This window comes from Lathyrus oleraceus, chromosome 4 (assembly GCF_024323335.1).
Source record: "Lathyrus oleraceus cultivar Zhongwan6 chromosome 4, CAAS_Psat_ZW6_1.0, whole genome shotgun sequence".
In the NCBI taxonomy this organism is placed as follows: domain Eukaryota; kingdom Viridiplantae; phylum Streptophyta; class Magnoliopsida; order Fabales; family Fabaceae; genus Lathyrus; species Lathyrus oleraceus.
In genome coordinates this window covers 463226356-463237541 of record NC_066582.1, presented here as the reverse complement: position 1 = coordinate 463237541, position 11186 = coordinate 463226356, and positions in this window count along the sequence as shown.

Genomic DNA, 11186 nt, shown 5'->3' with positions numbered 1-11186 from the left:
TGTAAATGACAAAGGTAGCAAAACAAAAAAAATGGATTTTTTAATGTTGACTTTGCTGCATTTTTCCTTCTCATTATGTATCGATCTACCTCTTTTTTTACATATGATTTATCAAAGACTGCATGAATCAACTTCTTTTTTCTGCATTATCATAAAATATATATATATATATATATATATATATATATATATATATATATATATATATATATATATATATATATATACTATTCAACTATTATATCTTTACTACATGACAAAAGATAACTTTCTTTCTTAATCTTTATCCTTAAATCAAATTTGCATTCTACGTAAATGTGATCACAATCTTTTTACATCTTAATTCCTACAAAATAATAACAAAAACCAGTTGTTACATCTCGAAAAATATGATTCTTCACGAAGACGTTCGCAGAAAAGTGATTCGAACAGAGTTTTCACCGAACTTTATTTATTCCTAAAAGAAAAAAAGAGAAAATATAGATAAAATCCTTAAAAGAAAAAAGAAGATAGTCAATATAACCAAATTAGAGTTCGGGAGTCGATTACGTAAGGGTAAGATAATATCACTCCTCACGCCCGTTGTACTCAACTGTAATCTTTTAGTTAAATTTGTAATTGAATGTTAGCTTATGTTAATCGTTATCTTCTACTTATTGAGCGGGAGAAAAGAAAGAAAAGATTTTCAGTTTTTTTATTAATATAGTGCTTTTTATTAAGGTGTTCCTGACAAGATTTCAAAATTTTGCTCCTACGTATATATAGGTGTTATAGAGAACTCAAGGTTACGGAGTTTTTGGTAATAAAGAAATATTGGGTTGATTGCTTTTAAGGATGTGAAGACAAGCTTCTCCAAACGTTAGTTTTGATGGAAACAAGTTAGAAGAGTTAACTTATGACAAAAGAATGGAAAAAAACTTCATTTCAAAGACTAAAGTATCAAGCTTCAAATTCAAGTTATGAAGAATAACTTTCGATAGTTTGATTGATTCATATGTGTTGAGGTACAAGTAAGCATTTCCATTATGTTTATTATTAAGTGCTCAAGAAAAAAAATATGGTAATCATGTCATATTGCATACATGTTTTAACATCTTTGAAACCTGGCTAAAACTCATTTTCATAAGTATTTTTTTATTTCAAAGCAGGTGTAATCGATTACACCTTTCATAGTAGCCGGTTACACATTCGTGCATTTGTGTTCTTTGGTGAGTATGGCAGGTGTAACCGGTTACACCATTTTTGGTAACAAGTTACACATGCGATTTTTTCAAATTTTTGTAACACCACTTCAAGTGTAACCGGTTACACCCTTTTTGGTAACCGGTTACCACTGAAGCAGTGGCAGTGGTTCTTCCAAAATATGACTCAAACAAAATTGTTTTTGCATCCCTCAAGCATGACATCTTTTCTTGCGTTCATACACTTTCAGAAAGGTTTTAAGGTACTATAAATACTCTACTTTTCAGATTTTGAAAACTCGTCTCTCTCATAGAAATTCATACTCATTACTCTCTCATTTTCAAATCAAGTGTCTTTCCATACAAATTTTTGTTGAAACTTCTGCATACATTTTCATTGCATCTCTAAAAGTTTCAACTCTATAATTCCTTGAGCACTTATATAACATATTGTGAATTGCCTACTTGATAGAGAAGATCAATTCTAGTAATTGATATATATATATATATATATATATATATATATATATATATATATATATATTGTTATCAAACTTCAAAATCTTGTAAAATTCAGATTATTGTGGAATACCTTGTTGTCCAGGATTGTTGGAAGCAAGAGAGTGAATAAGGGAGAATTGTTCTCTTATTTCACTTTGTAGAGATCATAAGGGGATTGTCCTTATTGACTGGTTTAGGAAATTGTGTATAGTGGCTAGGATATGCTTGTACAAAGTTCTAAATAAATAGGAATATCTCTTACTACGTAAGAGGACTGCAGTACTCTCGGATTATGAGGCGAACCAGGATACATCGTCGTGTTCTTTATCTTTCTGCACTTTAACGTTTTCTAATCATCACCAAATCAGAAAGTTAAAAGCATAGTACCAATAAATCAAAAAGTAATCAAAGTACCTAATTCACCCCCCCCCCTTAGGTGCAATCACTATTTACAATTGGCATCAGAACACATTATAGGTAGCCTGTTTCTAAAAGATCCCGAATAACTTCCACAATCAAATATCATGGGGTACTTCTGGAGTTTAGACTCAGTGAAATTTCCAATATTTAGGTTGGTTATTCTGATTAGTCGAATGAGTCAGAATTGGATAAGATCAGGAGGTTATTCAGAGACACGTGGAAGTCTATCGAAGACAATGGTTGCATGGAAGAAAAAATGTGGCGTGATGTGTTTAGTCGACCGTTGTAGGAAGTTATTTTAGACTAGTATATAAGTGGACGCTTTGTTATTTTGTAAGGGTCCGCAATTGTTCTCAAATTTCTACAAACTCAAAGTATATGTGATTGAGAAACGAGTGAGGAAATGTACCTATGTGTTCCACATTTATAAATTTCAAGTATTTTACATTAAATGTATTTCTGCATTTAAGTTACTTTGAATCATTTTACTTTCAAAGCCTTTTTACATTTTCATTTTAGTCAAGTTCAAATTATTGTCCTTCAAACATTACATTTCGATTTTGATAGCAATATGTTATTCAAAGATCATGATTCACACAAATATGTTCCGGGATATTTTCGAGTTTGATCTCTTAAGTATTAATAGAAACTTGTTTTATTTACCAAATTTACCGATAAATAGAAAGTCAATCATCTGGATAAGTAAGACAACGCTTCTTTAATAAACAAACCATATTTACTCTGATAACCCAAGCCTCGTTTTCACTAGACTGTAAAGCCAGATATTCAAGACTCTGAACTCTGATCAAGCTTCAAATCATCTCACATATGAAGCCAATGATTTAGAGAATTATTGAAAGAATATTCTTGGAGAGAGTATATTCCAACGGAAAAATCAAATATTTCTTTAAAAGGACAAATATGCTGGAATTCTTAAAGAATATACTACCAACATATCTCCACAATTCATGACTCAACCTCATACCATTATTACAGCTGTGAAATTGAAGAAATTTCCAATTTCATCCTCCGACGGTACGATTCATCATCTACTTAAAAAGGACAAGAAATTTTTGAAATTGTGAGATAGAACAACAAGAGAAACAACAATTACAACACTCGCTACACTTAGAGCTATTCCTTGTATATTTTCTTAAATGTAAATTCTAAAATCTACTTTATGTATCTTCTTATTTAGAAGCATTCTTGCAAACATACACTCTTTACATTTTAATTTTGGTTAAATTTTTTGAGGGATTAAATTTAATTTGTAGTCTAGAGAACTCATTGAGAGAGTTTGTAATCTCATTTATTAGTGGACGTGAAAATACAAAATCAAATAGTACCTTAGTTTTGTGTATTTCTATCATTATTATTCTTATCTTTGATTTTAAAAAATTGTCATATCTAAAAGTCAATTCTACTTATCGATCTTTTAACCTTTTTAAGTAGAAATTCTAACTATTAATATGCTTGACAACAACAACAAAAATAGTCCTTAAATCGATATGTAAAACAAATTTACTCATGGTCTCTAAATCAACTACTATTTTGGTCAAAGACTCCATTAGTGATTCCTCGAATATCTTCTCTACATGTTCCGCCAGTCTAATTAGTGCTGATCGGTCTTATCATAAATAATGAACAAATAAGGTAATATTAGATCACTCTAACTCAAACTTCTTCATAAACAAATGGAACCCACCATACTACTATTTACATGCACTCACTCACCAAATAGCTCCTCACAAAACATAATCATTCTATCCACTAATGAGATAAACTCAACGTTACTAAAAACATGTAAAAAATACTCAAAGTCAAATCAACCATAAATCTTGTTGATATCAAATTTTAGAGCTACATTTCCCACTATGTCCCCACGTTTTAGAATTCATAAGGTTTTCTGTTCAGTATAGATAATGAAAGACGACAAGAATTATAAATGAAAAGGAAACAAAATTGTAAGGAAGAAATGTAAACCACAACTGAAGAAAGTCAGTGGACAGCAAAGCATTAGTTCAACAGAAAAATTAAATGTTCCATCTCTATCTCGCATATATGTCGTAGTACCTTTAGCCCTTAATTGTTGTGTTGTTCACGCATGCATGTTGAGACTAAAAAATGGACATTAAAACAAACACTTCCTACTCTTCAGAGTATAAATACAATAATCATAGATATAATTTATAGGTTAGAAGTATTGTTGTTCAAAAGTTATAGGCTTCAGAATCTTACTCAGCGTAGTTGAAAAGTTGTAGTTGCGTTTAAGTTTTCAAAAGGTGCATTGCTCAGGTAGCGTATGTTAGCATTTTGCCTACGTGACAATTTAGTTTGTGTATTTAAACAAGTTGAAACTAGTTTTTCATAACGTGAATAGAGTTTCTCTTTCCTCAAAGTTTGTTATAATCGTTTTCTCTCTCTTCTTCCATCTTCATCTTCGTCTTATTCATCTTGTGCTCAAACAATTGGTATTCATCTTTTGCAGGATTGGGAAACACGAGTGTTCAGTGAGATCTGTGTGAGTTTCAGTGCACAAAATCGAAGACGAACAGAGGAAACGGTAACTTGAATACAAAATTTCCAGTGTTTGATGGAAAGAATTAGAATCAGTGGTCGACTCAGATGCGTGTGTTATTTGGCATTCAAGACGTTCTTGATCTCGTCAACGACGATTACGTTCTGGTTGCGTTGGATGCGATGGAAGCACAAAGAAACGCGCAAATAGAAATAAGGAAGAAAGATAAAAAAAAGGTGTTGTTCTACATCCATCAGTGTGTGGATGCAAACATATTTGAGAAAATCGACGATTCGACGACGGCGAAGGCTTCGTGGGACACAGTGGTACGATTCTACAGCGGTGATGCATTAGTGAAGAATGTGAAGCTCCAGTCTCTACGTAAATAGTATGAGAATCTCAACATTAGGGTGTTTACGTTGGAATTTCGTAAACAACCTATAGTCTCTTAATTATAGTTTACAGGTAGGATTGACTAGTGAATCCTAGGACACAGTACTAAAGTTCTTAATTTGTGATTTTCTTTGGGAACAAGACACGATTTCAACTAGGTCGAAATACTCGTATTACAATGTAAATGTGCAATTTCGACAAAGATAATGGAATAATGCAGTAAAACAAGAGTAAAATAAAAGCACTAAAATGGGGTATGGATGAAAGTAACAAAAAAGTAAACTGAATTGAAAATAATTTTGCATTAAAGTAAAGATTGGTGTTTCATGGTTCGTACATTCTCTCAACGAAGACTATTTTCTCTTAACATTGATACTTCGAGTGTAAGTGATATCTTGTAGTAAAATGAACACCCCAAATTCTACAAACAAAAATCATATATATACTAGTGAGAAATAACTGCCTTTAAAGTTTAAATCCTCAGTTTTCACCACGTAGAAGCTCGCATGCCCCTTCGCCTCATGTTTCTCCCATGTGTCCTCCGAAATGAAACTTCAAGGTAGTTATTCATATTTGAACGTGACATATACGCGCCCAAATAACCGCCTTTTCGACGCAATTGATGTCGTTGAGAATTACCTCGGTTGAGATGTTTCTATACTATTCCCAACAGATACTAAATCCCAAATTCTTTCCATTTGAGACCTAGGAACCCTGTACACGTCATCAAACAGTCAACAAGTTCCTACCTTTAACATGTTTGCTGAGGTATTTTTCCTTGTAAAAAATCCCAGCTAATAGAAGGACAGTAAGAAGATACCTGATTACATCTCTAAAGTGATTCTGATCACCAACGAGATGAAATCATGTGGAGAAACATTGTCAGAACAAGTAATCATTGAGAAGGTATTTAGATATCTTACTCCATAATTTGATTACATTATTGTAGCAATTGAACATTCTAAAGACCTAAGCACCATGGAGATTGAAGAGATGCAGAGTATTCTAGAGGCACAAAAGTTACGTCTGACTGAGAGAACCTATGAAAGAGAGGTAGAGCAGGATCTGAAGGAGTCTTCTGGGAAGAAGAGTCAGAAGTAGTCTTGGTTAGAAGCCAAGAAGAGACATGGTGGTGGTTTTCATAAGTCAGAAGCCTCAAATTCTGATGAGAAGAAACATCATAAGGGAAAGGAGAAGTTTGATAAGAAAAAGGTTCAATGCTACTGTTGTAAAAATGCTATTGTTGTAAAAAGTTTGGTCACTTTGTTGCTAACTGTTGGTGAAATAAGGAAAGGAAATCAGAAGAAGAGAACATAGATATAGGAGATTCTGATGATGAACATGTGCTATTGATGGCTTTTGAATCTGATGGGGCGTATTTGGTAGACTTATGGTATATGGACATTGGCTGCTCAAATCACCTAACTGGAAACAAATAATGGCTGTTTTTTTTAATCTAGAAAGAGGACAAAGATCATATATGCTAATGATAAATACCCTGACATTGAAGGTATGGTAAATGTCAAAGTCAAGGTGAAAAATGGTAAAATTGTTCTGATCAAAGATGTTTGGTATGTTCCTGGCATGAAAAGAAATTTGATGAGTGTAGGTCAGCTCATTGAGAAAGGTTTCTCAGTTACTATGAAGAAAAATCTCTTGAAGTTGTATGATTATGATCAGAAGCTGATTATGCAATATGAGTAGGGAAGCAATAGAACATTCGAGGTGAATTTGGAGACAGCTGAAATGCCTTAGTGCATAAGGAACTAAAGGTGAGAGTGAGCTGTGACACAAGAGAGTGGGGCATCTTAATTTCAGAAGCTTAGGACATATGAATTCTAAGAAACTGGTATTTGGCATTCCCATAATTGTGAAGCCTAGGAAGTCATGTGAGATATGCATGAAAGGCAAGAAACCTATATCTTCCTTTCTGAATGGTCCATTGCAAGAAGAGGTATGTGTGTCATAACCTCCTACTAACATTATACCACATCGGTCATATATTCCACAGATGTGAAAAGAAAATGTGGTGGCATTTTTGATGTTTTGATTAAGTTTTTAATGATATCCCATGGATCAAATTTTGAAAAAAAATAAAATATATTTTATTTTTATTTTTAGAAATGGGCTTTTGCGCTCTTTCTCTCAATTGAATTTTGGACCGATGAGAAAATTTTATTTCTTCACGTCTTCAAATTTCTTTCCCAAAAGATCTATTTTAGTTTTTAATTTAAAAATGAGTTTATCTATCTCCTTGGTTGACAAATGAATAAATAGGAAAACTCTTAGCTATTCCTTCGGTTGATTACTTGTTCGATAAGAAAACCTAAAACTCTACTTTATTTTTATTTTAAAAAATAGGTTTTATCTATCCCCTTGATTAACAAATGAAACTATAGGAAAAATTGGTTATCCCTTAAGTTGAGGAATGGCCGATAGGAAAACTCAAAACTCTATTTTATTTTTATTTAAAGAATGAGCTTTAGTTATCCCCTCGGTTGACAAATGAACTGGTTGGAAAACTCTTACATATCCATTCGGTTAAACAAGTGGACTGATAAGAAAAATACTTTTGTAACTTCTTCCCCCCCAAATCCTAATGTATTCCAAAACCAAACAAAATGAATATTACATTTTCAAAGAAAGTTATTACGGTTCTCTCAAAACTTTTGTAACTTCTTTCCTCGAACGCCATTACCCATCCTTTTGAAACGAAAACAAACTCAACCTCTTAAAACAAAATGAAACGAAACGAAGCTCATCATCCATAAGCTCAGAACTAAATGAATGATATGAAACTGTAGTACCAATGTTTTAAACACCCGTACGAAAATTATCATCTTCATCAAAACTTTCATTAACAAATAACTCATCGTCTTCATCGGTCTCTTCATCATCGTTTCTTCTTCATTAGTGTCTTCTATAATTTTTTGGTATGTAAATGCTTGTCCATGTATGTCGCATATCCTCTTCGTAGAAAAATTTGTTATAATATTATAACTTAGTTTACGTTAGGTTTTTCATCTTCTTGGATATGAAAGTTTTGATCTTTCAATGAAATGGTTTCATCTGTAGGTCATTCATATGAGAAATTAATTTTATAATGTGTTTTAGAAATTGTCAAGATGATTGGAGTTTAGCTCCAAAACTAATCTTAACAAGGTGTGAGCATTTCTCTAGAATGTGTTTTTCTAGTAACTCAATAATTCTAAATTTGTTAAGTTATATAGATAATTAAAGTTTCAAGTCCAATAGAAAATTAGTTAATCATCAATTATTATTTATAATTCAATGTTAAATTTAAATTGTGTTCATGTTGTCATATTCCATTTTCGTCCCTTGGTCATTTCATCCATTTTTCATATGCATAACCTTTTTTTTTGTTTAACCTATTTCTTTCTTATCATATCATTAGCATTCTTTTTTTTGGCCTTTTTTAGAAGTCATGTGACACTTTAAAGAAAAGTTAACAAAATTCAACTACATCATTATTTGTTCTTTACCATATTTTGAATCGATTTTCATTTACATTTATATTTGAGTCTCATTCATAAACAAACATCACAATTAAATTTAATTTGTTTTTGCATCATACCATAAACCAATTTTCATTCAAATCATAAACCATGCATACTTTTACTTATAATAAAGTCCATAAAAAATCAAGTTTATTTCCTTTACATATCATCATACAATCTCATCATCTTAATACCATATTACAATTCATGCTTTCATTTTCATGATCATTGCCTCATCATCAAGCTATCATGCCATGCTCCATTACCATGTTAATTGGACCTACAAAACCATGTTTCATCATAAAAATTCAATATGGCATGAACATAAGCTTAAACATAAGTATACTAACATGACAATCAAACATTGTGGTGACAAAATTCTGCAACAAATCATCACTAATTCATGTCATAACATGTATACATGCATCAAAGTTCAACTTGGGACCACGTGGTTTTCATAAACCAAAACCACTTCCAAAACTAATTCAAAAAAACACAAAATCATAATTAACTTGCAATCTCATTTCAACGGAAAATTAACTTCAACAAACACACTTAGACGCAATCATAACCTTTGATTAAATATTTTTTCATATGGATCACTAATTGGTGCAATCTTAACCATTTTTCAGTTTTATTTTTTCACATTCTAACTCCTTTCAAAAATCACTCTCACGTTTCACATAAATTTGAATTCATTCACATTCATTTTAGCCTATTTAAACAACGTCATATCATCAACCGAAGAGGGAAATGAAGATCAAATGTTTAGTTTGATTTTAAACTCGATTTTTGAAGTTTCCCGAATCTTGAATTTGAGCTTGGATTTGAGTAGATGATGTTGAGAGGATTCCAAATATACACAAACTTCTTAACTAGAAGCTTGTTTAGATATTCGTCAGAGCTTGATCAGAGAGCCACCATGTCCACCATTGTTGCCGACAAGTTCTCAATGTTTTCGTTCAAGTAAGCATAATCCTCGTTTTTCTTGTGTTTTCTCTGTGTTATGATGTTTATACATGCTTAAGAAACTTATTTCAATCATTAATTGCATGAAAACACATTTAAATTGAATTTTCAGAAATTTGGTTCAAGAGCCCTCATGAACTCAAGAACTGAAAAATGATGAAATCATGAATCTCAACCATTTACGCAAACTTATATACCATTTGAATCAATTTTTTATGCTGATCACGAAAATGTAATTAGTTTTGTAATTGGATGTATATTTTAGCTAAATCGAGTCATTCTTTACTAGTTTGTCTGTCCACTTTTTGCTTAAAATCTCATGATTCATGGCTTGTTTTTCAATTCTAATTACATATTTGAATTCATGGCGGAATTTCGATTATAATAATATATTAGTTCGTTAAATTCAATCGCGTTTTGATTAATCTGAAATTTTGCATATTGGTCTTTGATACTACATTTTCAATTACAAGCTTACTACATTCATTTGCATTTTCTGCTACCCATATTGTATTAGGCAAGAAGAAAGAAGAAGTGGGGGTGGGGCCCACGCAGCCCCTACCATCTTTTTCTATTTTTTTTTAAAATTTTATTACCTTTTTTTAATTCTCTTTTATTTTTTTATATAATTAATTGATTAAATTCATTTTAATTAGTTGATTTTTTAATTAACTTTATTAATTGATTAAATTTATTTTAATTAATTAATTTTGTTAATTAATTTTTAATTAACTTGATTAAATTTATTTTAATTGATTAATTTTGTTAATTGATTTTTAATTAACTTTATTAATTGACTAAATTTATTTTAATTGATTAATTTTATTAATAATTTTTTAATTAGCTTGATTAATTTCATTTTAATTGATTAATTTGATAAATTGATTAATTAAATAACTTGACCACATAAAATCTATCTTTCAAAAATTAAATTAAATACTTGATCAATATCAAGTTGATTTTCAAATATCTCACCACTTCACCATTATCAAACCACTTTCCTAATTAAATATTACGTAAAAACTATTTTTAGAATAAAGTCGAAAGAAGAGGAAGATTGAAGTCTTGCATTCCATGAAAACCTTGAACAATCGAATGAAAAAGGTACATTGGAGTCTCGCATTCCATGAAAACCTCAAATAATTGGTCCCAATACACACGTCTTGGTCTTACCAAGCATTCATCATTCTCTTAAAAAACATTCAACACATCGAAACCATTTTTCTCGTCCCGCGTGCGATCGAGAATCTTTTACAAAAGAACATTGTTTAGTCTGTTCTACTACAATACAAACAAACGCTTTAAGCCTCTCATTGTGAGCACAAACAACGTTTAACCGCTATAGCGTGATCTAAACATTCATTCAATAAAATTAACCAACCAATATGTAGTTTTCTACCCATTACTACGTAACCTTGAGTTTACCATCGCACCTAGGGATATGCAGGAGCGAGATTCAAACGTCTCGTCAGACACTATTTTGAAAAATCCAAAAAAACAATTCATTTCTCGCCCGAGTGTGAATCTTTTCAAATTTATTTCTCACCAAGTGTGAATCCTTTCAAACAAGTCTTTCTTCATACAATCACGAGCCTTTCTCAACAATTGAGTCTTTTACCACCCAAGTGCATATAAACCCATATTTCATAATTAAAATCAACCACAAACAAAGTTCTTTCAACGAAG